Here is a 27,451-nt window from a genome sequence, read left to right as displayed (position 1 = left end):
CTGTCCGCTGCACTCTGTATTTCCATTCTCCGCCGCATCTACCACTGTCATCTCTGCATCTCGAAGCATAAACCTCGTCACAATTGTTTCCGGGGAAAGCTGGAAGACAAATAGGTAGCAGCACAAGTAGCTGCAGGTTGAACTTTCTGTTTTCAACTGCTAATTTGAATCCGAAAACAAGCGAGTGACAGCCACGCTTCCTCTTGCAGCCTGTGCGATGCACACACCAGCTCGGTGCTTTGCCTTCACTCTTATGCTCTTCGTACCATGTCGCGCTTCCGTTTTGCTGGCGATGAACCGTCGTCTACTTGTCGCACAAAGAGCACGGTGCGCAGCCGGTGCCCTCCATCACACTACCTGGCCAGAAGAAGGTTCCTAAACCTTAAGTGGCGCAGAGTCCATGCAGCTTGAGTGCATCCAGAAGGACGCGTTCAGATAGAAGACGTTCTTCAAGTACCCCCCTGCTCCAAGCAGCCTTGAAACTGAGCACAACACTGCGGCTCGGGAGCTTCCTTCTCAGATGGACGTGCCGTCACAATATTCACTCTCGCAGCTCCGTTGCCCACCTGCAGCAGCTGCTACCAAAGAAAAAGGCTCCAGAAGTAAAAACCACTGCTGGGAAGCACTTTCCCTCAAGTAAAAAAAAATACACTGTCCGCTGCACTCTCTATTTCCCTTCTCCACCGCATCGCGAAGCATAAACCTAACCGCAATTGTTTCCAGGGAAAGCTGGAAGAGAAATAGGTAGCAGCACGAGGAGCTGCAAGTTGGACTTGAAGTTTCCGACTGGTAACGTGAATCCGAAAACAAGCGAGGCGCAGCCAGGCTTCCTATTGCAGCCTGTGCGATGCACACACCAGCTCGCTGCTTTGCCTTCATTCTTATGCTCTTCGTAGCAGGTCGCGCTTTCGTTTTGCTGGAGACGGACCGTCGTCTACTTGTCGCACAAAGAGCGTGATGCTGGAAGCGAAATACTCGAGGCTGCTGCTTCTGCCGAAACACGCTTAGGCTATGCAATTTCTCTTTAGCGCTACGTAGCACCACAGTCTGTCTGCTTTGTAGCCTGATTCTTAACGGAAAGCTTCTCGGCTACGTCTGGCACAGAGAACAGTTTTAGGTCAACTAGCTTACCCAGAGCTCACCCCCGACGAGTGAGAACTTGTATTTGCACCACATTCCAGTGGCAGCCCTCTTTCTTTTACAGCCTGCTCAGCGCCGTCAGATCGCAGTGCTCTCTGCACCTTCCTTCTCAGTTCCAAGTACCACCGCGCACATTACAGCCTTGCAGGGAGCGAAGACGCGGATAGGCATCTCGCACAGAAGAACGTGGCTGGAAGAAAAGATGTTCTGCCTTTTCCCTCCTCGTCGCCCAGTTTGTGTTGTTGTATTGAAAGCCTTGGCCAGCGAAAAGCTAATCCAGCCAGTGTTTCTCTCTTGACGCATTTCGCTGAGCAAGAGCTGAGGAAAATCCTCGCACAGCACACTGTGGGATGCGTGCAATGCTGACGCTTAAGAGCGGCACAGCTAAAAGTCATCGCTGGGCTTCAGTTATGTCCACACCGCAAAAGGCGAAGAAGGAAGCAGCTGGGCCACGGCTTAATGTACTCAGTGGAGCGAATTTCAAATGTCCAGCCAAGAGCTGCTTCACAAGCAGATTCAGCTGAGAATGCTCAGGCTGCTTCACAAAGTAAGGCGCAGCCGGTGCACTCCATCACACTACCTGGCCAGAAAAAGGTTCCTAAACCTTAAGTACCGCAGAGTCCATGCAGCTGGAGCACACCCAGAAGGAGGCGTCCAGATGGAAGGCGTTCTTCAAGTACCCCCCTGCTCCAAGCAGCTTTGAAACGGAGCACAACACACTGCGGCTCGGCAGCTTCCTTCTCAGATAGACGTGCCGTCACATTATTCACTCTCGCAGCTCCGTTGCCCACTTGCAGCAGCTGCTACCAAAGAAAAAGGCTCCAGGAGTATAAGCCACTGCTGAGCTGCACTATCCCCTTGCCTCACGTCAAGCACCAGAAACTGTCCGCTGCACTCTGTATTTCCATTCTCCGCCGCATCTACCACTTTCATCTCTGCATCTCGAAGCATAAACCTCGTCACAATTGTTTCCGGGGAAAGCTGGAAGAGAAATAGGTAGCAGCACAAGTAGCTGCAGGTTGAACTTTCTGTTTTCAACTGCTAATTTGAATCCGAAAACAAGCGCGTGACAGCCACTCTTCCTCTTGCAGCCTGTGCGATGCACACACCAGCTCGCTGCTTTGCACCTCCATTCTTCCGCTCTTCGTACCATGTCGCGCTTTCGTTTTGCTGGCGACGAACCGTCGTCTACTTGTCGCACAGAGAGAACGGTGCCCGCAGAGAAAGGCTCCAGAGAAACGCTCCAGGTTGCTGATCCTTCCGAAACACACCTGGGCTATGCACTTTCTTTCGCAGCCTTTGATAACACCACATTCTGTTTGCGTTGTAGCCTGAATGTCAAGGGAATGATTCTCGGCTACGTCTGGCACAGAGATCAGTTTTAGGTCAACAAGCTTACTCGGAGTTTACCCCCGAGGCGTGGAAACCTGTATTTGCACCACATTCCAGTGGTAGCTCTCTTTCTTTCACAGCCTGCACAGCGCCGTTAGATCGCGGTGCTCTCTGCACCTTCCTTCTCAGTTCCAAGTTCCACCGTGAACCGTACAACCTTGCAGGGAACAAAGACGTGGATAGATGTGCCGCAGAGAAGATCGTGCAAAGGCGAAAAGATGTTCTTTTCGCCTCCTCGTCGCCCGGATTGTGGTGCTGTACTGAAAGCGTGGGTTTTATTACCCCTTCTCGCAATAAGACTACGGTGCTGCATTGGAACTGTTGGCCAGTAAAATGCTAATCCAGCAAGTGCTTCTCTCCTGACAAATTTCTCTGAGTGAGGGCTTGCGCGGACAGCTTGGCTCTGCGAAGCAGAAAGGCTGTACTTGCACGTAGCGCTGAGGAAAATCCGTGCACAGCGCACTGTGGATGCGTGCAGTACACACACTGAAGAGAGCCAAAGCTGAATGCTTCAGTTCTGTCCAGCGCCGGTAAGGGAGAAGACCGCAGCCCCATGGCACTGGGCTGGTGTGTGCGATGGCTATGAGCTGTGCCGCTCTTCTGCGTGTATACTGCACGCATCCACAGTGTGCGGAGCACAGATTTTCCTCCGCTCTCACTCAGCGAAATGCATCAGGAGGGAAGCACATGCTGGATTAGCCTTCCACTGGCCAACAGTTCCAACGCAGCACCATAGTCTTATATCGAGAAGGGATAATAAAACACATGTATTGTCCCGGCACAGTTCTCTGTGTGAGACGTAGTCGAGAATCTTTCCCTTAAGATTAAGACCACAATGCAGATAGAATGTTGTGCTACCTAGCACTGGGGGGAATAGCCCAGGCGTGTTTCGGCAGAGGCAGCAGCCTGGAGCGTTTCTCTGCTGGCACCGTTCTCTCTGTGCGACAAGTAGACGACGGTTCATCGCCAGCAAAACGAAAGCGCGACATGGTACGAAGAGCATAAGAATGAAGGCAAAGCACCGAGCTGGTGTGTGCATCGCACAGGCTGCAAGAGGAAGCGTGGCTGTCACTCGCTTGTTTTCGGATTCAATTTAGCAGTTGAAAACAGAAAGTTCAACCTGCAGCTACTTGTGCTGCTACCTATTTCTCTTCCAGCTTTCCCCGGAAACAATTGTGACGAGGTTTATGCTTCGAGATGCAGAGATGACAGTGGTAGATGCGGCGGAGAATGGAAATACAGAGTGCAGCGGACAGTTTCTGGTGCTTTACTTGAGGCAAGGGGATAGTGCAGCTCAACAGTGGCTTATACTCCTGGAGCCTTTTTCTTTGGTAGCAGCTGCTGCAAGTGGGCAACGGAGCTGCGAGAGGGAATAATGTGACGGCACGTCTATCTGAGAAGGAAGCTGCCGAGCCGCAGTGTGTTGTGCTCAGTTTCAAGGCTGCTTGGAGCAGGGGGGTACTTGAAGAACGTCTTCTATCTGAACGCGTCCTTCTGGATGCACTCAAGCTGCATGGACTCTGCTCCACTTAAGGTTTAGGAACCTTCTTCTGGCCAGGTAGTGTGATGGAGGGCACCGGCTGCGCACCGTGCTCTTTGTGCGACAAGTAGACGATGGTTCGACTCCGGCAAAACGAAAGCGCGACATGGTACGAAGAGCGGAAGAATGGAGGCGCAAAGCAGCGAGCTGCTGTGTGCATCGCACAGGCTGCAAGAGGAAGAGTGGCTGTCACTCGCTTGTTTTCGGATTCAAATTAGCAGTTGAAAACAGAAAGTTCAACCTGCAGCTACTTGTGCTGCTACCTATTTGTCTTCCAGCTTTCCCCGGAAACAATTGTGACGAGGTTTATGCTTCGAGATGCAGAGATGACAGTGGTAGATGCGGCGGAGAATGGAAATACAGAGTGCAGCGGACAGTTTCTGGTGCTTGACGTGAGGCAAGGGGATAGTGCAGCTCAGCAGTGGCTTTTACTCCTGGAGCCTTTTTCTTTGGTAGCAGCTGCTGCAAGTGGGCAACGGAGCTGCGAGAGTGAATAATGTGACGGCACGTCTATCTGAGAAGGAAGCTGCCGAGCCGCAGTGTGTTGTGCTCCGTTTCAAAGCTGCTTGGAGCAGGGGGGTACTTGAAGAACGCCTTCCATCTGGACGCCTCCTTCTGGGTGTGCTCCAGCTGCATGGACTCTGCGGTACTTAAGGTTTAGGAACCTTCTTCTGGCCAGGTAGTGTGATGGAGTGCACCGGCTGCGCCTTACTTTGTGAAGCAGCCAGAGCATTCTCAGCTGAATCTGCTTGTGAAGCAGCTCTTGGCTGGACATTTGAAATTCGCTCCACTGAGTACATTAAGCCGTGGCCCAGCTGCTTCCTTCTTCGCCTTTTGCGGTGTGGACATAACTGAAGCCCAGCGATGACTTTTAGCTGTGCCGCTCTTAAGCGTCAGCATTGCACGCATCCCACAGTGTGCTGTGCGAGGATTTTCCTCAGCTCTTGCTCAGCGAAATGCGTCAAGAGAGAAACACTGGCTGGATTAGCCTTTCGCTGGCCAAGGCTTTCAATACAACAACACAATCTGGGCGACGAGGAGGGAAAAGGCAGAACATCTTTTCTTCCAGCCACGTTCTTCTGTGCGAGATGCCTATCCGCGTCTTCGCTCCCTGCAAGGCTGTAATGTGCGCGGTGGTACTTGGAACTGAGAAGGAAGGTGCAGAGAGCACTGCGATCTGACGGCGCTGAGCAGGCTGTAAAAGAAAGAGGGCTGCCACTGGAATGTGGTGCAAATACAAGTTCTCACTCGTCGGGGGTGAGCTCTGGGTAAGCTAGTTGACCTAAAACTGTTCTCTGTGCCAGACGTAGCCGAGAAGCTTTCCGTTAGGAATCAGGCTACAAAGCAGACAGACTGTGGTGCTACGTAGCGCTAAAGAGAAATTGCATAGCCTAAGCGTGTTTCGGCAGAGGCAGCAGCCTCGAGTATTTCGCTTCCAGCACCACGCTCTTTGTGCGACAAGTAGACGACGGTCCGTCTCCAGCAAAACGAAAGCGCGACCTGCTACGAAGAGCATAAGAATGAAGGCAAAGCAGCGAGCTGGTGTGTGCATCGCACAGGCTGCAATAGGAAGCCTGGCTGCGCCTCGCTTGTTTTCGGATTCACGTTACCAGTCGGAAACTTCAAGTCCAACTTGCAGCTCCTCGTGCTGCTACCTATTTCTCTTCCAGCTTTCCCTGGAAACAATTGCGGTTAGGTTTATGCTTCGCGATGCGGTGGAGAAGGGAAATAGAGAGTGCAGCGGACAGTGTATTTTTTTTTACTTGAGGGAAAGTGCTTCCCAGCAGTGGTTTTTACTTCTGGAGCCTTTTTCTTTGGTAGCAGCTGCTGCAGGTGGGCAACGGAGCTGCGAGAGTGAATATTGTGACGGCACGTCCATCTGAGAAGGAAGCTCCCGAGCCGCAGTGTTGTGCTCAGTTTCAAGGCTGCTTGGAGCAGGGGGGTACTTGAAGAACGTCTTCTATCTGAACGCGTCCTTCTGAATGCACTCAAGCTGCATGGACTCTGCGCCACTTAAGGTTTAGGAACCTTCTTCTGGCCAGGTAGTGTGATGGAGGGCACCGGCTGCGCACCGTGCTCTTTGTGCGACAAGTAGACGACGGTTCATCGCCAGCAAAACGGAAGCGCGACATGGTACGAAGAGCATAAGAATGAAGGCAAAGCACCGAGCTGGTGTGTGCATCGCACAGGCTGCAAGAGGAAGCGTGGCTGTCACTCGCTTGTTTTCGGATTCAAATTAGCAGTTGAAAACAGAAAGTTCAACCTGCAGCTACTTGTGCTGCTACCTATTTGTCTTCCAGCTTTCCCCGGAAACAATTGTGACGAGGTTTATGCTTCGAGATGCAGAGATGACAGTGGTAGATGCGGCGGAGAATGGAAATACAGAGTGCAGCGGACAGTTTCTGGTGCTTTACGTGAGGCAAGGGGATAGTGCAGCTCAGCAGTGGCTTTTACTCCTGGAGCCTTTTTCTTTGGTAGCAGCTGCTGCAAGTGGGCAACGGAGCTGCGAGAGTGAATAATGTGACAGCACGTCTATCTGAGAAGGAAGCTGCCCAGCCGCAGTGTGTTGTGCTCCATTTCAAAGCTGCTTGGAGCAGGGGGGTACTTGAAGAACGCCTTCCATCTGGACGGGTCCTTCTGGGTGTGCTCCAGCTGCATGGACTCTGCGGTACTTAAGGTTTAGGAACCTTTTTCTGGCCAGGTAGTGTGATGGAGTGCACCGGCTGCGCTTTACTTTGTGAAGCAGCCAGAGCATTCTCAGCTGAATCTGCTTGTGAAGCAGCTCTTGGCTGGACATTTGAAATTCGCTCCACTGAGTACATTAAGCCGTGGCCCAGCTGCTTCGTTCTTCTCCGTGGTCTGGACAGTACTCGAGCCCAGCGATGCCTTTGAGCTTTGCCGCTCTTAAGCGTCAGCATTGCACGCATCCCACAGTGTGCTGTGCACGGATTTTCCTGAGCTCGACGTGCAATCATTTCCTTGCTGTTTTGCAACGTCCAAGCTCTCTGTGTCGCTCTCGCTCAGCGAAATGCGTCAGGAGAGAAACACTGGCTGGATTAGCTTTTCGCTGGCCAAGACTTTCAACACAGCACCACAATCTGGGCGACGAGGAGGAGAGAGGAAGAACATATTTTCGTCCAGCCACGTTCTTCGGTGCGAGACGTTTATCCGCGTCTTTGCTCCCTGCAAGGCTGTAAGGTTCGCGGTGGTACTTGGAACTGAGAAGGAAAGTGTCAGAGAGCACCACGATCTGACGGGGCTGTGCAGGCTGTAAAAGAAGGAGGGCTGCCACTAGAATGTGGTGCAAACACTGGTTTCCACGCATCGGAGTAAAGCTCTGGGTAAGCTTGTTGACCTAAAACTGTTCTCTGTGCCAGACGTAGCGTAGAATCTTTCCCTTTACATTTGGACGACAAGAAAGACCGAATGTGCTGCTGTATGTCGCTGCGAGGGAAAGTGCATAGCCCAGGCGTGTGTCGGCAGAAGCAGTTGGCTGGGGCATTTCGCTGCCGGCACAGTGCTCTTTGTGCGACAAGTAGACGATGGTTCGACTCCGGCAGAATGAAAGCGCGACATGGGTACTAAAGAGGCGGAACGAAGGCGCAGAGCACCGGGCTCGTGTCCGCAGCGTACAAACTGAGAAAGGAGCGTGGCTGGCACCCGCCTTCCGGCCGAATTCACTTTAAGAGGGAGAAAGTTCTACGACAGCTACTTACCTTCCAACCATCCCTGGAACCACTGGCGCTTACCTTTCAGCTCCGAGATGCAGAAAACACAGTGGTCGATGCCAAGGAGAGGGGAAGTAGAGAGTGCAGTGGGGAGTTTAGGTGGCTTTACGTGAGGCAAGGGGAAGGTGCAGCCCAGCATTGGCTTTTTCTTCTAACTCTTTTCTTCAGGAGAGCAGCTAGCAAACGAGCTGCGAGAGCCAACAATGGGATGGCACGTTTGTCAGAGAAGGAAGCTACAGTGCTGCAGACTGCTGTGCACAGTTTTAATCCTGCTGTAAGTACACGGTACTTTTGGAACGTCTTCTGTCCTGACTCTCCCATCTCTGGGAGCTCTAGCTGCTTGAACGTGGCCACACTGAAGGTGTGTGGACCTGATTGCGCTGCGAGTATCAAGACTTCCAGAGACGAGGGATAGTCAACAAATGCTTTCTCACCTGACCCATCTCTAAGTCCCATCTGGGGCTGCAAAGGCTGCGCTGCAAGGGTGGACTTACCCACTTGGAGAGAATGTGATGATGCTCTATATATAGTTGCGAAGGAAAGTGCTGGTCACTGGAATGTTTTGCCTAGTTTACAGACTTTAAAAGGACTATGAAGGCCCACGCCTTGTTCTAGCACTTGTTCTCTGCGTGCAGCTGCTGGATGTTTGGAAGGGTTTTGGGATCCGCGAGAGGTGGAGGGTAGGATGCTACATAGAGCTTGAAGGAAAGTGCGTATCTGCAGGGCCTTTGATGCAGTTCAGTGGGTGCGAGTTACATGTTGAGCATGTTCATGATGGCACAGAAAAGGTTCTGAAAAGAAAGAGGCCGTGCTGGAACTGCCTTTACTTTTGCCGCTTAGAAACTGCCCAGCCAACAATGAAAAGATTCCTCTTGCTTCCCCGCTACGGGCAGGATCACATCCTTTTATGTCTCCAAGAGGCAGGATGCACAGCGGAGCTCTTCCACCAACTGCACCCACACGACCGGGGCCGCGCCAGCGAAGCGCTTGGCTTTTTCCCGGGCACTGTCAGCGCTCATGGAAACAACCACACGATGGCGCTGTAGACTTGCAAAAGAAGGCCAAGCACCCGGCCCAGCTCGAAACCACCCCAAGGGCAAAGGCAACTTGCACACGTCCCTGCACTCAAATCAACGGTGTCAGGACAAAAAGATTTCCCTCACCTTCCCCTTCCAAGAGCAGACTCCTCTTTACACCACACTCCAAGAGCCAGAAAAACCTCTTTGGCCCAAGAAAATCTTTTCCCTCTCGCAGATTCTGCCCACCAACTTGAACCCCTGGCAAAAACAGAGCTCAGTGCCAGCTGAGGAAGATCTTGCTGCCTACAACTTCACCTGCACCCCTCAAACTAGCAGCACACACGCTGTTCTCAGCACTCTCCTTCTCAGCTCTAGGTACCATCCTAAGCCTTCCCTCTCCCAGAGTCAGGGTCCAAAGACAACGGCACCAGGGACTGCTCACACACCGAAGGCACCAGGACAAAAGGCTCACGAGCTTGGCCTTTGCATTCCCACTGACAGCTCAACAGCTCTAACCCAGAGAGAGCTCTGCCTGTTGGGAAAAGCCTTTAAAATCCCTAAGAGCACCTGATGTGCACATCCACACCTGCTTTCCTTGCCAAAGAGAGCAACTACAAGCCCATCTCCAAAGAAACGGCATCCCCTCCTCCAAAATGCAACACATCCAGCGACTGATCCACCTCCAGTATTGAATATGTCCAGCAATTGCCCCTACACGCACAGGGGCCAGAAGAGAAATGTCTTGCTGGACTATTCCTCCCCATGGTACCTTAACATCTGCTCCAGCAACACTGGCACTATGTCCTTGCCTTCCCAAGGAAAGGCACTCCGAGTCTCTTGGCCTTGCCTTGCCTTCAGTACCGTGTCTAGTTCTTCTTAAGCTACCCTTGCTCTGCTTCCTTTGCCTACGTCTGCCTTGCCTCGCACTACCTACAACTTGCTGGCTTTGCTTTGCCCTGCCTACCACTCTTTCCCTTGCCTTCCATGCAGGCAAGGCGCTGCAAACCAAGTGCAGGCAATTGTGGGCAAGTCAAGGGAGAGGTAGGCAAGGCCAGAGCAGTGAGGGGAAAGCAAATGGAGTGGTAGGCAAGAGAAGGCCCAGAAGTTAGAGGCAAGGCTGGCCGTAGGAAGGAAAGTCCACTGATGGGAAGGCCAGGCAGAAACAGGAAGGGCTTGGCAAGCCAAGGCCCTGGAGGAAAGCAGTAGGCAGGTCAATGGCGGGGCATGGCCATGCAAAGGAATGCAAGGCTACAGAGGGCTAGCAGGGCAAGGCAAGGAAACTGTTGTGTTGCCAAGGCAAGGCCAGGCAAGGCAGGTGAGAAGTACATTCAATGACTGCTAGTACACAAAAGTGGCCCGGACCAAGTGCTCTGTGTGGCCTTGATCCCGCGTGGGTCATCTCTCCTCTGCACCTAAAAGACTTGAGCTACCTGCTTTGCTTTGTATGCAAAAGAACTCTCATTCTGGTCCCCGAGCTCAAGGGCAAAATGTGAATTGCCCTTCCAAGATTCAAGACATGCAAGGATTGCTCCCAGACAAAGGCTGCCCATAGAGATGAGTGTGGCAACATGCGTCCTCCTCCCCTGGTCTTCCTCTCATGTGATCCTGAAACACCGGAGATGCTTGAGAGCTTTGAGATTCCTAGGAGGAGCAGAAAGGGCAGGGCAAGGGCATGAAAGGTCATTGAAAAGGGGTCTTGAATTCCAGGTGGGGGAGGGGTGAGCAAGGTCATGCAAGGCAAGGGAGGGGTTCAAGGGCAAGGCAAGGCAAGTGGTGGCTTTGCGAGGCGAGGCAAGGCAGTGAGGGTCCTAGAAGGAAAAGGAAAGGTGAGGCCAGACCTAGACGAATGTGAAAGGAAGTCAGGTGGGGGATGGGTGAGCAAGTCAATGCAAGGCAGGGGAGAAAAGGCAGGTTGAGGGAAGGCTACAGAGGGGGCAGCAAGGAAATGCAAGGCATGGGGAAGCATGTGAGGAGTGGGCGCTGCCAGCCGGCTGGGATGGCAGGAGCGGGGCCACTGCAAGTAGCATGGGGGGCATGTGGACGGGGGTGTTAGTGTGCGGCAGGTGTGTGTGTGTGTGTGTGCAGCGGAGTGCAGGGTAAGTGCAGGTGTGTGTGTGCGCATACGGGGGTTTTGTGCCGGGTGCTGTGCCGGGGGGAGCCGTTCCACCGCCAAGAAGGTGTGGGAGTGAAAGGAGTAACATAGATGTGTCTTTACAAAGAGACCGTGTGAATCCGTCCTTAGACAAGGCTAGGAATTTACAGGGAGGGAAGTAAGAGAAGAAAGTATTAGCTCTAGAAACTGTTACTAATCAACAGAGACTGTTGCTCAGCCAAGGCCCTGTTAAATTCCTGAACCTAGAGCAAGGCAGCAAAGACTTAATAGCATTAGGAATAGGTTCGTTTTCTTCCTTTTCCATACCAAAAGGAGGGTGCATATTAGAGGGGGGAATAGAGTAGGCAGTTCCGGCAGTCTGTAATTCCCGAGTACCTCAGAGGGTGCTGTTGCCAGGAACTTAGCAGAAAAAGGGGGCTGCGTCCCGCAATCATTTGAGAGACTCCATGGCAAAAGCCCCATGGCCTCTCCCTGGAGTTGAAGAATGTTACAGGACTCCTCTGTCTCCTTTTTGGTGGATGAAGAAACTCAGAAAGCAACACTTCTGCCAGAACTCTCCAAGATGCCCCCTTTGCTCCCAGTGACTCCATCACTGCCCGGGAAGCTGTCTTTTCTACCAGAGATGTTCGAGATACAGTTAAAAGTCGTGCGGCAGAGAAAAAAGGCAAGAATTGGTTTACAAGGGATGGCAAACAAGAGATACCAGAGCCTTTGGCCCTACCAATACTAAAACAACTCTGTGAAGAGAGTCCTTGCATTTCCTGAGGATTGGCAGAAGCCTTCCTCATGATGCATGTTGCTGTGGGTCTTTTTAGACTGGCAAAACGAGCTGTTGAAGGTTGCTTGATCTGTGCTAAAGCAAACAGCCGAGTTGCAAAGTAACCTGCCGGGGGAGGGAGGCCTTGGGCTGCATGTCCCTTCCAAAGACGCCAGGTGGATTTTCCTGAGATGCCCCAAGTGGCAAGGCTTAATATCTTCTGGTAATCGTATGTCAGCTAGCAAGGTGGCCAGAAGCATTTCCAACTGCTTCAGCAATGACAGGATCAGTTATTAAGGCATTGTTGGAACAAGTCATTCCAAGATAAAGCATTGTAGAAGCAATAGACTCAGATAGGGGAACTCATTTTACAGGAAAGATCCTTCAAGGGGTTTTGGCTTCTTTAGGAATACAATGGAACCTCCATAGGCCCTGGCACCCCCAGAGCTCGGCTCGGGTAGAATACAATGAATAGAGAAATAAACACCTTTTGAAGCTGGTAATAGAAATCAAGATGCCATGGGTAGGGCTTTGGACATTGGCTTTGGCGAGAATGAGGGCCCGACCCAGAAGAGAGATTCAGTTATCTCCCTTTCAATCGTCGTTTGCAATTACCCTGGTAAGTCTCAACCTTGGGGGGGGGGGGGGGGGGGAGGGGGGTAGAGGCAAGTGATGTATATTTAAAACCATCTGTGGCCAGGATACTGCTTCTTGTGAAACCCCTTCAACAGGAAGCTCAGCTGGCACAAGCCCCGCCTTTGGACTTTGCTGCTTGTAACATCCAACCGGGAGATTGAGTCCTAGTTAAGGGGTAGAAAGAAGCGCCAATGGTGGTGAAATGGCGTGGCCCATTCCAAGTGTCACTGACCACAGAAACAGCCATCAAGACAGCTGAACACAGGTGGACCCGTCACACTTGGGTCAAGGTCTCTGAAGCCTCAGAGATTTGCACATCTCGGCTGGAGGAGAAAGCCGGGAGGCCGTGACTGACACTCTGCAGGAGCGGGCTGGAGCAGTAGCCAGTGCTTCAACATCAGAGGAAGCCCTGCGTGCCTACCCACAGACCATCTGCTGAAATAGTCTGTATGGGCATCCCTCCTCTAGAATCTCCACTCACTGGGGGGCTAATACTTGCGGCCATTGTTGTACGTTAGGTGGTTTCTGTGTCTTCAATTGCCACAGGTGGTGCAGAAGACAACGTGAAAATTAGACTAGCTAATTAGATCACACTATTAAAACATTTTCCTTAATAATTCTACTTTTATATGGTCAGCTAAGTTTAGGCCAGGAGTGGGAGAATCAATTTGCAGCCTTAGGAGAAGAAGTAGCAAAAGTTTTTAACCTTAGCAATTGCTGGCTCTGTGGAGGGCCAGGAGGATCTGAAGAGTGGCCATGGTTGGCTAGCCCAGCTGAACCTAAGTGGTGGGTCAACACCCGACGTGAGGTCCATACTAGGACAGGATTTTGGGCCGAAGAAGGAAGTCCATGGCCACTTCATTCTTCTCAAAAAGGCACTTATTGCCTAAACAGGACAGGGCATGTCTATGTAGGAAAAGGCGTTTGTCAATTGACTTTCCCTCTGGGTTTAAACAATTGGGTTTCGAGCCCCAATTGCCCTCCTTACAATTGTTCCAAATATCAAGGCAAATGCAATCAAATACCTGTTCGGCTCACTAATGGTAGCTGCGTAAGGTGTTCTTGCCACACTTACCAAAAATATTTGGAAGCCTGTAAAGCAATGGGGAGGAACAAGGGCTTTTTTGACCACCTATTTTTGAGCTGTCCCCACAAAAATTCCACAAGTAGAAGACATGTTGTTTGTGATTATCAGTGGGAATGGCAACACCCGATTGGAACTCAAAGCCTTTTAGTGAGTTCTGCTCCAAATGCAACCAAGCAGCTTGCAGATGTAAAAGTAGATGGGAACCCTGTGTGGGAGCTTGGAAATGCAAATACTGTGACCCTTATGGTGGGGCAACTATTGTTGGAGGACCGTTAGGCCCGGGAATCCTCCTGTATTTTGACCCACCAATTGATGGCCAAGGGTAGGAAGGCCCCTTTGCTAATGGAACATGGGCTTTGAAAGGACATTATTGGATTTGCGGCCAATATGCTTAGCTCAGGCTACCTCCAAACTGGTCAGGGATATGGTATATTTATTAGACCATTGTTCTTTTTGCTACTACAAGTTCAGGGAAATCGCTTAGGAATCAAAATCTGTGATGATTTAATTAGAGAAAAGCAGTCAGCTGATGCAGCCCTGGCTGGAGGGAGCACCCCAATTTGAATGAGATAATTAGGTTACAGGCTGTCTCGGAAATAATTACCAACCAGCCAGCCACAGCTCTTGACCTTCTAGCTGACCAACCCACTTGAACGAGGAAAGCGGTATTTCAACATTGGATGGTATTAGATTATCTGTTAGCAGAAGAAGGAGGAGTTTGTGGGAAATTAAATGACTCGAGCTGCTGTTTGCAAGCAGATGACAGCGGAAATGTGGTCAAACAAATAACAAAGGAAATAACGCCAGCTCATGGACCTGTCCAAATGTTGAAAGGATGGTAATGGGACATGTTTGCATGGTTAACTGGCCAGCTATGGGCTAAATGAATACCATTTCTCCTCTTATATGCTATAGCAACTCTCATCTTTTTACCATGCGTGACACCATGCTGGGTGCAGCTCTTTCAGCAGGTGCTCAAGGGGATGCCGCTAGCAGCCATGCCTACCTGATCCAGAAATGCATACAAAAGGACAGAAAAGGATGTCACTGCAAATAATAGCAAAACCCAAGAAGGCTCCAGAAGAAAAAATTGAATCAATGGTAATTAAGGTTTGTAAAGACAAATACAGATCAAATTAAAAGAGGAGGGATTGAAAGGAGTGAGATGGATGAGTCCTTACAATCAGACCGTGTGAATCGGCCTGTAGACAAGGCTAGGAACTTATGGGTAGTGAAATAACAGAAGAAATGATTAGTTCTCGAGAACTGTTACTAATCATCAGAGACTGTTGATTAATCGAGGCTGTATTAAATTCCTGAACCTAGAGCAAGGCAACAAAGACTTAATATTATTAGGGATGGTTTCTTTTTCTTTCTTTTCGATGCCAAAAGGGGGGTGCATATTAGAGGGGGGCATAGAGTAGGCAGTTCCGGAAGTCTGTATCTCCCGAATACCTCAGCCAGTGGGGAAAAGGAAGAGGGCGTTGTGGCCGGGAACTTGGCATCAAAAGGGGGCTGCATCCCGCAACCGTTTGACAGACCCCATGGGAAAAGCCCCATGGACTCTCCCTGTAGTCGAAGAATGTTGCAGGACTCCTCTGTCTCCTTTTCGGACATAAACCTCAGGCATCGTGGATTAATTTTCCCTAACGGCAGCGACCTACCGCGTGGTCTCCGTGCTCCTCCCCAGCCCCCCGGGAGGTGTAAAATAGTTCCCGGCGGCTCCCACCGCGCGTTACAGACGGCTGCGCGGCCCCGGGGCTGCCCGCTGTGCTCCCCTGCCCCGCCAGGGCTGCCCGCGGGCTGCGGAGCCACGTCGCCACCGGCGCGGCCAGGGCCGGGGCCCTTCTCGACAGCAGCCGAGGGGCTGCGGAGCGGGCGGCTGCGGGACGAGCAGCTATTTTATGCCCCGCGCTGCTGCCGCCTCCATCTAGCTCTCCATCGCGCCGCCGGCCGCCCCCCGCCTGGCGCGCTCACGCTCGGCCGCACTCGCCGCCCGCCCAGCCTCGCCGGAAGCTCTCCCGCCCGGGCCGTGCCCCGGCTCCGCCTGCGGCTCGGCAGGGCCCGGCCGCACGCGTGCTGCGTGGCTCGTGGCACCCGCGTTGCGCCGCAGGCGACGGGGAAAGCGGGGCGGGCCGGCGCCGCCGTGGTAGCGCGAGGAGAGGAGCGCCCGGGCGGGGCGGCGAGTGGTGCGGCGGTGAGCGCTTCTGCTTCCTGTCGCTCGGCGGCCGCCCACGGCAGGTGCCGTGTGACTCCGCGGAGCGGCGGGGCCGGCCGGGCGGTGCGCGGCCAAGCTTTCGGCCAGCGGCGGCCGCAGCGAGAGGCTGCTGGCACTGCCCGTGCCGGTGGAGAGAGCGGGGATCCGAGGCCGGCCTTCCCAGGGCGACGAGGGGTGGCCGCCTTTACCGCGCTGCCCTCCCTGCAGCACGTGGCCGATTCCGGCGAACCCGGCGTCCCAGCAGCGGCGCGGGCGGGAGGGAGTGGGGAGCGCGCTCGGTTGCCGTGCCGGCCGCTCCCGCCCAGCGCTGCGCTCCGCCGAGGCGTTTTCCCGCCCGTCCTGGGCGAGACGTAAGGGACGCTGAACTTGGAGCTTGGCTGTCAGTGGGAGCAACTCCCCTCCATTGTCGATGTCTTTTTCCTGCCCTCCGATTCCGCTACCTTGTGGTAGGTGCGATGGTGCTGAACAAGGGCGGTGTCTTGGCACAGTTGCTGGCATAGATGGTGCGGGAGCTCCACGCAAGGAGCTTTGAGTGGCATGTGTGAGGGTAGGAGGGTACGGCACCCATAGCTGAAGGCAAAAAATGTCGGGGCATGTCATCAGCCGCAGTCATGCTAAGTTGTTCATCTTTGCAAACTGCTTGCCGAGTTGTTCCTTTCTTAGGTAATGGGGGTTTGTATCAACCAGAACTGCATATGGTCAGTATTTGCAGAGAAGGCTACTTGGACTGTTGTTGAAGTGAGTGTAGCAGTTTCTATGGCATTCTGCACAAAAAGTGACAGGTCTCTCTGTGTTCCCCAATTCTTAACAAAGATGAAGTTAGCAAACCCCTGAAAAGAGGTTTTGCAAAACTTCAGGGATTTTTTCCTACTAGTACTGTAGAGACAACCATCGTCACCTTGTCTTTCCAAAAGTGAAGGTTACCGATTTTTGTCCAAGAGCATCAAGTGCTTTTGATCAGCGTTTGTGTGCATGCATTAGCCTTGTTCTTGTTCTTCCTTGGAGAACTTTTACAGTACTCAGATGATCTGTGTAGGCTGCAGACTGCAGTGGTGAACTTCAAGGCTTCCAGCAGAAGGGAGATGCTGTCCACGCTTTGGTTCCTCCTTAGTCTGAACCTTCAATGTCCAAGGCTTCACTTTTCAAGCAATTGGAAGAGCTCCAAAATAAGATATGAACAGGTCTTAATTGACCTTGTCACCCCCCCTGTTAGTCAAGTAATGCTGTGCTTTGGATTTAATTGACGAGTGCAACATGTGCTTAAAATATCCTCGATTACCCTCTCAGAAGGGTTTGAATGGAGAACAAGGAGTTCCCAAGACAAATATTTGGTGTACGAGAAGTAGAATTTAGGAGTTGATTGCAGAGCACTGCATGCACCAATGTCTAAGGAGAATCCATCTTTTGATGTCCCATCTATGCTTGTTCTCATTTGAAATCCTGAGCATTCTGCAGGTTGGTTTTCTTAGGGTTGGGGCTGGGGAAGGAGTGATGGTGGGAGAGGGGTGGGTGTTGTTTTTGGGTTACTTTTTTGTTTCCAGAATAGTGTACAAAGAACTTGTGCCCAAAATCAGCAGTATGAAACAATGCAGATATAAAAGAAGGTCACAGAAATGTCAGATAATATGAATCTGAAAGCGCTTCAGTATTTTACCCAGGAGTTTCACTCCAACAAGGTAATTTTCCTTCACAGAAATGTAGTGGCAGGCTTATGCCATGCTAGAAGTGATGACCTTTCTCTGCCCCAAATTGAGCAGCAAAATATTTTGGCTCTTGATTTAAACCCCTGAGCCAGCTGTGTTTCAGGCTGCAGAAGCTGCAGCTGTGGTGGCAGACACGGGGTGCAGCCCTGCCTGCCAGTCCCCAGCTGGCCTGCGCTGGTGGCAGCCGTCAGCGCCCGGGGTCCCCTGTGCCACCCATGCCAGGGCTCTGCCTGCCTGCCTCGCAGCCCTGGTAGCCTCAGGGAAACATCGCCCTACTCCATCTGCTTTAAAAACAAACAAGCAAACAGAAAGCTCACTGGAAATATATGTAGAAGTCTTGAAACTAATTATCAGCACTTGCTCGGAGTTTGTTGATGGAGCAAATGGATTTTACATAAACTGGTATTGCTGGTACTACTTTTAAATTAGGTTCCTAAACTTCAGAAAGGAGGAGATGGTGGTCACGTACCCCTGAGGAATGTTGGAAACAGTAAGACAGCTCAGTCATTTCAAGGTGGCCAGAAAATGGGTGTGGCAGTGGAGTGGACACTCTGTGAGTAGGTAGCCTTAAGTCATGTAATGACATGCACTTCAGCGGGAATTTTGCATCAACACCTAGAGATCATGTCATGATGTGTTGCATAACAACAAATTGGGCCAAAATTCTGCTGACTTTGACCAAGGTGGACGGGCCACCTTCACTTAAGCTGGCAAAGGGACATAAGTCAATGATGTTTGAAAAACAGCCATGAAGCATAGCCCCTTTAGTTTGTTGGACTGTTGCAAGTCTGCAAAGCTCTGTTGACAGGTCATTGGAAGTAGCTGTTGGAATCTAACTGCAGTTGGACGCTTTGTCAGTCAGCATCAGCAGGAGGCTTAACGGTTTAGGTTGAGAGGTGGTGCATGTTTTTTTTCAGAGGAATGGCCCAGTGAAGAGCAGTGTTCACTGCCATGGCTACCGTTGTAGCTTTCAAGAGCAATGGTTCATTCAGAGAGAACTTCCTTGGTTCTGCTGGTTTGGTTTCGCAGCTGGAGCAAAGGTACAGCACCGGAAGCAATTCCTAGGGCAGAAGCGGGAGCTATCCAAAGCTCCTGACTTCGTTGTCTAAGTGAGCGTAGTCTAATTGGAGGAGTGGTGAGCATCAGTGATATCAGATTTTTTACAAGTTCTTAATTCTGTCAAATCAAGAAAGAAGGAGAGCGATGAAGATGAAATCCTTTCCTCTTAAATCTGCCTACGCAACAACTTCAGGGGTAGTTGTAATGTGTATTCACCTATTTTGAATTGCCCAAAACCAGGCCTAGAGATGCTTCAGAGTCAGAGAAGCAGGTATTTGCTTTATTCGGTGCTGGGTGCGTGGGGGATCACTCCTAACACACATACACACACACACAGACAGACACACACAGAGCACGCCATACAGTCCAGCATTATGTGTAAAAATTATGAATATTCATCACAATTCTTGGGATAGGAGTGGTTCTAGAAATTACTTCTCGGAAGTCATTAATATCATTAGCATACGTGCCATGCATGTGCTGTGTACGCTGATGGGTGCACTGAGGAAGGCTCCTCTTCTTCCTCGGGGGTCTTTCTGATGAAGATCAGCAGTCTTCGTCACAATGCACTTTTTACCTTTCTTTCTGGAGCATGCGCAGTTCTTCGCTGGATGATTCAGCGATCTCTGTGCTGGTTTTCAAAAGATCCTCTTCCTCTTATCTTGACAAGATTAAGGCGAAGCCTGCTGCTTAGGTTTCGTGATTAACATTTGCTGTCTCTTAGTAGTTCACTCGTGTTTACATGAGTTAACTATGGATCAACCCCCTTCTCAATTTTAGCGCTGAAAGGATCTTAGAGTCATTTAAAGAGATGTCTCCTATGGAGTACTATAAAACTGCTGTCATACATGAAATCCCTATTTAGCTTGGTCTTTGCATGTTAAGTGCCTTAATTAGTTAATTTTGAATTAAACAGTTCTTTTAATTGAATGATAAAGTTAACCCATCAACCCAGGTACAAAAATCAAGCTTTATTATTAGTGTTTTCACTTGTTCAAAGCAGTTTGTACCAGTCCCAGTTAAAATTCCCAGTTAAAAGTTTCCTAGTTAAAAATCCCTTTTTCAAACTTTAAACCACTTGTACACTGTAAGAGTTGTTTTTCCTATGTTAATTGTCTACTTTTATAAGTGTTTTAAGAGGTATTAGATGTATTTTAATTTTTTTTTGAGGTTTTTGCTTTGCACTTTAGTCTCGGGACTAACTCCAAAACCCCAGTTTCTAACAGCCAATTGCTATTTTTAGCCCCATAGCCGTTATTCTGCAAGTAAGCTCCATAGCAACCTGAATCTTAATGAAGGCATGTTACCACCCTTACTTCAGCTGTTACTACCCCCCTGACAACGACGAGCTATTGGTAGACAGAGATGATCTGTCAAAAGGAAAGCACCAATCACTTTAGACCACAGGGGTGTGCTGTGGGCGGACCGGGGCGGAGCAAAGGCACTATAAAACCACGAGGCAGGCGTCAGAGCTGCGCAGAGACCAGTGCAGATCAACTGTAGTGGACACCAGTGCTGGGTACTTAAGCCTTACTCCTATTAAGGAGCCTTTAATAATTTTTACCTTTGACTTTTGGATTAGCTAAAAGTCAGCCCAGCACTGCAAGTTCTTCCACCAGAGGTTCAGTGCTGTCTAAGCCTGAAGATCTCTAATCCCTGCGCTCCTGGGGCATACCTCCTGAGCCACTAGGATCCCAAATTTTTATATTTTGGTAATTTTTGTAATTTTTCAATTTTTCCGTTTTTAATAAATTATTTTAATTTTTACTAAGAGTTGTCTCATTCCTCACAACTGCCATAATGGTAACACGTTTTCATACAGTAGTTTTAGCACAGAAGCAATATATGTACAATCTTGGATGTTTCATCCTGCTGGCTCAAGAGCCAGTGTTGAGCTTTTCTCCTTTAAATCCAGTCTTAGAGCTCTGCAAGGATCACTGCAGCGTGACGTTGTGACAAGGGGATGCTGATTCATGCATAAACCTTTGATGCTTTCCTTATATCTGCAAGCAGCTTTGAAAACCAATGATTATCTGGCATGTTGCGACTTGAGAGTCATGGTAAAGGTTTCGCCAAACACTTTGTAATATCATGCAACAGCTTTCATTCCTAAGGAAATAGCATTGAGCATATCGCTGGCAAAATGCTGAAAGAATGAGCCCAAACCAATATCCTTTAATGGGAAAGATGGAAAACATTTAGATGTGTTTATTTGAACTAAAATGACTGTGGACCAAGCCTAAATGTATTTCACACTAAATTCTTAGAACTGATTTTAAGGGAAGAAGTGAGAAAGATGAATTCACAAGTGGAATTTTCAGCAGCATAATATTGAGCATTTATTAGTAGAACAAAGGCATATCACGGCACGGGAGCACTTAGCAATATTGCTAGAGGCGTGGCTCCATTCATTTTACTGTGAACTTGAGTACTTCTTTAAACATAGTCCTTTCACCCAGAAAGTAATTTACACTTCACTCAACTTTCCCCCCTTCGTCTCTGCCCCCTTGCGCCAGCACACGCCAGCACACTGCCGCCTCGGTCCTCTGGATAGCTCCAGAACTGAAGGCAGGCACCCCCCTCCGGTGCCTCCTCAGTCTCCAACCTAATTTGTAGTTGACAGTTTCTTTGGGAGGTGTGAGTTTTGATAACAGACTTCCTGGGATGCATGCGGTTTATCTTCTTTGTTTCTTGAAGATGTCTTGGTTTCTACCTCTGTAATTTCTCAACCTAAAGGACATTTATGATCATGTGTTTATTCCTACGTTTCCCAACATGTTACCACTCTTTCGAAGTTACAATTTACTCTAGTCTTGTTTTTACTTACCTATATTTTACCTTAACACTATTTCTACATAGTACATTATCACTTCTAAATGTTAAAATCATATATGCGAAAGACAATATTTATCGTTCACTCATTTATCACAGGAGGAATGTGTTAGCTGCTTGTGTTGCAGTTCACTTGTAATTCTGGTCTATTACCGCAGGCCTGGGCCCTAGGGTGTATCACCGTGTCCCGCAGCCATAGGGAGGAGGAGGAGAGAAGATCCAGCAGGCAGGAATTGTGCAGCAAGATTTATTCCTTTAATTATTTTACAAACTCTTTTATAGACTTTTTTCTTCATAGTCTAATTGGACAAAGGATCAGCCCCCCCCTTGGGGTGATTGGCTAAAATCCTAAACCATCCATTGTCAAAATATTTTTCTACTAGACCATAAACAAGACTTTTCAAGGTTGCAGGTGGCTTGGTTGTTTACATACTCTGCTACCTCTTCTGTGAGAGAGAAAAGTCTCTCACGGACTTAGAAAATAGCAAGAAAATCCTCGCGAGCAGCATTTTTGTATCTACCATTCCCCCTTTTTGTTTGATAAGATAACAACTCCACTATTAATCCTAAATAGAAATTTACATCAGTTATTAATTCTAAATATGTCCTTAAGGCTTTACCTATCTGACTCCATAACAAGAAATTTAAAGTTCAGTCTCTGCCTGTGGAAGGACCATCCCAGTCTCTGCTTGTAGAAGGACCATCTGCCTGATGGTCAACATCTTGGTCATCATCAGAAGAGTCATTAGGCTGATGATCTACATTCTGGTCGCCATTTGGATGGTTGGCGTTCTGGTCATCATTTGGAGGTTGCCTGTTCTGCCTCTGGTGCCGTAGGGCAGGGCAAACACATTTTGCAGGTAGCCACCGTACCCCAGTATCTGTAGAAATGCAAGCATACCCACGACCCCAAACGATAAGCTCCCGCGGGCCTTCCCACTGGTTAGTGAGTAAATTCCACACCCAGACTTTTGCCCAGGGCAGTTGTCTCTTGCCTGCAGATTGCAATGAGAGAAAGTGATTCAGAATAACAGGATTCTTTGAATTTTGTGGTACCATAAGCTGATTAATTGTATACGAGCTTTTGCTAGTCGGCTTCAGTAACCGAATTCAAAGGTTCCTGTGAGAATTGTTGAAAAGTCGTGATAACAGCCCTTAATTCAACTAAGCAGAGTCTGACTCGGATTGGTGTGTTAATCAACCACTGCAAAGGCAGTGTAGGATACTGTGCACCCTTGCGCACAGTGACCCCTGCTAAAAATTTGTCCCAATCCGTATGCCCCAGGCTGCCAACACAACCCGGTCCCCAAAGGTTAAGGGAAGTGGTAGTAACATAAGGCCTAATTGTAGCTGTGTGCCCCTCTGAGTCCTTCACCATCACAGGCCGTTCGCTTCAATAGCTCTGTGTGGTTCCTCCTAATCCTGCGATGGCCGATCCCACGGGGGGTAAAGGCCATGAGGGAAGCCACGCAGAGAAGGAGATGATAGTTGCATCAGCACCAGTATCAATCAAACCTCGAAGCTGAGTCCAGGGCGGACGGGCGTTCAGCAGGATCAGGGTACATGTCATCTGTGGCCTTTGGTCAGAGATGTCTGCAGCCCAGAAGGCCTGCGGAAGTCCCGTAGATCCACTGCCGTTATCTTTGTGAGTTTGTTGTTCTATCCTGGGGACACAAGACTTAAAAGGCACTAATTTAGCAAGGCAGGTCTTTTCAGGAATAGTTACAGGGGGTTTTCAAATTCCCTATAAAACTGAGGACAAGGCTCCAAGGAGCGGATTCCCATCAATCCGACCTCATCATCATCCTATCGCATTAAACCTGTTAGAAGCCAGACCTGAACAGCCTCTCTCTTCCTTTGTCTCTGAGCTAACGTGAGCCGACATCATCGGCTCCTGCCGTGTTTCCCTCTGCAGAGAAGCCAGCTAGCTAGCCCAGCAAGCAGCTCTTTTCCTGATCCCGAAGTCGCTTCAGCGACGCGTGGAGGTAACGCAGCTGGACTGTCTCTGACCTGGGGCACGCCAGAGTCGGTGCCTCGAGCACCAAACGCTGCGTTATTGGACATTGAAGGTTCAGACTAAGGAGAAACCAAAACGTGGACAGCATCTCCCTTCTGCTGGAAGCCTTGAAGTTCACCCCTGCAGTCTGCAGCCTACACAGATCATCTGAGTACTGTAAAAGTTCTCCAAGGAAGAACAAGAACAAGGCTAATGCATGCACACAAACGCTGATCAAAAGCACTTGATGCTCTTGGACAAAAATCGGTAACCTTCACTTTTGGAAAGACAAGGTGACGATGGTTGTCTCTACAGTACTAGTAGGAAAAAATCCCTGAAGTTTTGCAAAACCTCTTTTCAGGGGTTTGCTAACTTCATCTTTGTTAAGAATTGGGGAACACAGAGAGACCTGTCACTTTTTGTGCAGAATGCCATAGAAACTGCTACACTCACTTCAACAACAGTCCAAGTAGCCTTCTCTGCAAATACTGACCATATGCAGTTCTGGTTGATACAAACCCCCATTACCTAAGAAAGGAACAACTCGGCAAGCAGTTTGCAAAGATGAACAACTTAGCACGACTGCGGCTGATGACATGCCCCGACCTTTTTTGCCTTCAGCTATGTGTTATAAACATATATTATATTGGCTTCTCGCAAAGTATAAAGGTAGATATTATATAATGTTAGAAATGCTTTTTGCTGTGTGGATGTAGTTTTCTCTCTTTAGCAAGAATGTTAGCAAGTGTGAGCAAGTAAGATAACCTCCAAGCGAACAGAGGATGAGGCCCAAGGAGCTGCTAATCAACACTTTGTCCAGGGAACAAAAGGGCCAAAAGGCTACTCCGCCCGGAGAACCGGAGAACAGGCGGCCAGGAGAGTCCGAGAGCCGTTATCACCACTCTGCCCGGGGGGGCAAAGAGGCCCAAAGCTGCAATCAGCCCTGACTGTCTGGAGAATTAAGAGATCCACCCTACCATCGACTCTTACCTAGCCTAGTGGGCCCAACCCCAAGAATCAAGAGAAATAAAACCACAAGGCAGAAGACTACGCATGCTCTAAAAAGGCGGAACCAAGGAGTGGCCATGCAGAACAGCTCCAGGAAAAGTTTTAATATGAATGAAGAACAGACAGTAAAAATGGTATAAAAAGGACTCGCCTCTAGCATCAGGTGTGCTCTTGGCAGAGCGCCAAGGCACCCGGCCGTTACCCCTTTGCTTTATTTTATGTGTCTCTTATTGTCTTTATATTAAACGCTTTAAATTCTCACAGGAGAGTGAACCTTCTCTTATTGTCTTTATATTAAACTCTTTAAATTCTCACAGGAGAGTGAACCTCGTTTTTCACAATTGGGGGCTCGTCCCGGATCTACACCTCGCCTCTGAAAAGCGTGGGAGGATTCAAGAAGCAAGGGTAAGGCGCCTCCCGCCCAAGTTGGCAGGACCTTTGCTTAGCATCCTCTGGCGCGATTTGGTGGCAGCAGGGCAATACCCGGAGGACAAGAAAGACACAAAAATAAAGCAAATGAAAGAGAGCGCTCTCGACAAAAATCCCACAGACACTGGAAAAGAAACAGGACTGGTAAGTATTGTCCAAAGAAAAAGTGGGTGGTTACGGGAGATGAGTGTGTGTGAATGGTCATACATGAAATCCCTATTTGTGCTTGGTCTTTGCATATTAAGTGTTTTAATTAATTAATTTTGAGTTAAATATTTTAAAATTGAATGTTAAAATTAACCCATCAGCCCAGGTACACAAATCAAGTTTTATGATTATGGTTTTCACTTGTTCAAAGCAGTTTGTTTGCACCCTTCCCAGTAAAAAAAAAAAAAAAAATCCCCAGTTAAAAGTTCCCCAGTTAGAATCCCTTTTCAAACATTAATCACTTGTACACCATAAGAGTTATCCTTCCTGTGTTTACTGTATACTTTTACAAGTGTTTTAAGATGTTGGATGTATTTTAGTACTTTTTTTAGGTGTTTTTACTTGTACTTTGGTTCCAAGGCAGATTTCAAAACCCCAGTTCCAACAAACAGCCCAGCCCCCATAGCCATTACCCTGTAAGCTCTATGGCAACCTGAATTTTAATGACCCTTATCTCAACTAGTACCACCCCTCTGACAAGGATGAGCCATTGGTGGACAGAGATAATCTGTCAAAGGGAAAACACCAATCACCTTGAACCGAAGGGGTGGGCTGTGGGTGGGCTGTGGGTGGAGCAAAGACACTATAAAACAGGGAGCACGAGAAAGGCACGCCCCTTCTCTCCAGCCTTGCTGAGGTGGAGTTCAGTGCTGGGAAGGCGTATTCCTATCAAGGAACTTTTAGTAATTTTTTTTTGGCTTTTGGGCCGGCCAAAGGCCAGCCTAGCACTGCAAGCCCTTTTTCTCTACCTGAGGTTCAGTGCTGTTTCAGCCAGAAGATCAAAAATCCCTGCACTCCTGGGGCATACCATCTACCGAGCCATAGGATCCCAAATTTTTAATTTTTTTTCACTTTTCCGTTTTTAATAAATTGTTTTAATTTTTAACTAAGAGTTGTCTCATTCCTCACATGAATGAGACGCGGGCTGGTTGCCCCCAGATCTGCGAAGCGAGTGTGGCAGTCTCTGAGTGCTGCGGCTCCGTCTTGTTCGCGAGAACAGCGGCCAGCCAGGAGACGAAGCGAGAGATAAGAGGAGTGAAAGAATCTCCCGGGGTGACTGGGACGGGGTCCCAGGGAAGGGGTTGCAAAGTGGGAGCTACCCCCCCCCCCCCCCATATGCTGGGTTGAGGAAAACTCCAAGAGCACCCAGGGCCTAAAAGTACCCCAAGAGAAGTTGGGGGGTTGGATGCTAGCAATGCTGGGTTGAGGGAAATCCAAGAGCACCCAGAATCCTAAGGATTATATCATACCCATGGGTGGATACTAACAAGTGACTTGAAAGAGGTACCTTATTATTCTGTTGTAAGAATGAAAGAGTGAACAAATATTAAAAAGAGTGAATGTGTGAATGAAAAACTGTGTAATTAGAAGTTAACTTTGTTTTTGGGGAAGGTGGGCTATAGTAAATTTTTTTGGTTTTTGTACTGTGAAAGGGTGGGTAGTATTTTACAGCAGGGAAGATTGGTGTTTTAAAGGAATGAATTAGTATTTCAAAGGGGGGGATAATCATGTGTACTGGCCAAAATATGGGTCTGATGAGGCATGGATTTTCCAGGCTCTAAATGTATTTGTAAATTCAAAAGAGCCATCTCACCCTGAGGAGAGAGAATATGCTTCTTGCTGGACAGGAATTACAAAACCTCTGGGAACCAAAGTCTTTAAACTATCAGAAACCCCAGAGGAAAAGCAAACAGAAGAGAAAAAAGGCTGGGACCCTTTAGAAGTATTGCCTCCACCGCCAGCACTAGAAGCTGCACCCCTCCTCCCAGCTCCGGGGTTTCCTCCGCCGCCAGTATCAGAAGCTGCCTCCCCCCTCCTCCCCCTGGCTCCGGGGCTTCCCCCTCCAGCCCCCCCTCCGCCCGCACCGGGGGCCTTTCCCCCGGCAGCCCTCCCGCCCCAATGGAGCGGGGGGGGAGCCCTGCCCCCGCCCATGCCGGGGATCCCGCCCTTCCCGTATATCTCGGGAATCCCAGCACCCTCAATTGAATCAAGGGAAACGTCACACGTCCCGGCTCCAGCCCCCACCTCTCCTGCCTTGAGAAACCCGGCTTCAGAGCCGGCCCCCACCTCCTGTGCTCCGGAATATTTGGCTTCACTGCCATACCCCACCCCCACCCTCTGCACCACAGAATATTCGGCTTCAGCGCCAGACTTTGAATCTGCCCCTCCTCCCCAGGGGAGTTCGGTGCTTTCTTCCCAAATAAACCCTCTTCTTAACGAAGGAGCACCATACCAGAATACAAGAGGTGCCATTAAGGCTCAGAGGCAGCCCAACAATCCCTCCATTGCTAAACAAACAGAGGGAAGCCGAGAAATTCATTTATTTCCATTAAGAGAAGTACCTATGGGAGGAGGGGGAACGGGCTTTGTAAATGCTCCTCTAACCTCTACAGAGGTTAGGAATTTCAAAAAAGAAATTAAAGGATTATTAGAAGACCCCATAGGTACAGCTGAGCAGTTGGACCAGTTCTTAGGTCCCAACATTTTCACTTGGGAAGAAATGCAATCAATCATGAAAATAATATTCTCCCAAGAAGAAAGAGAAATGATTAGAATTGCTGGAATAAAAATTTGGGAAAGAGAAAAC

This window comes from Aphelocoma coerulescens, assembly GCF_041296385.1.
Source record: "Aphelocoma coerulescens isolate FSJ_1873_10779 chromosome W unlocalized genomic scaffold, UR_Acoe_1.0 ChrW_unloc_scaf_2, whole genome shotgun sequence".
NCBI classification, from domain to species: Eukaryota; Metazoa; Chordata; class Aves; order Passeriformes; family Corvidae; genus Aphelocoma; species Aphelocoma coerulescens.
Note: the sequence above shows the minus strand (reverse complement) of the source record.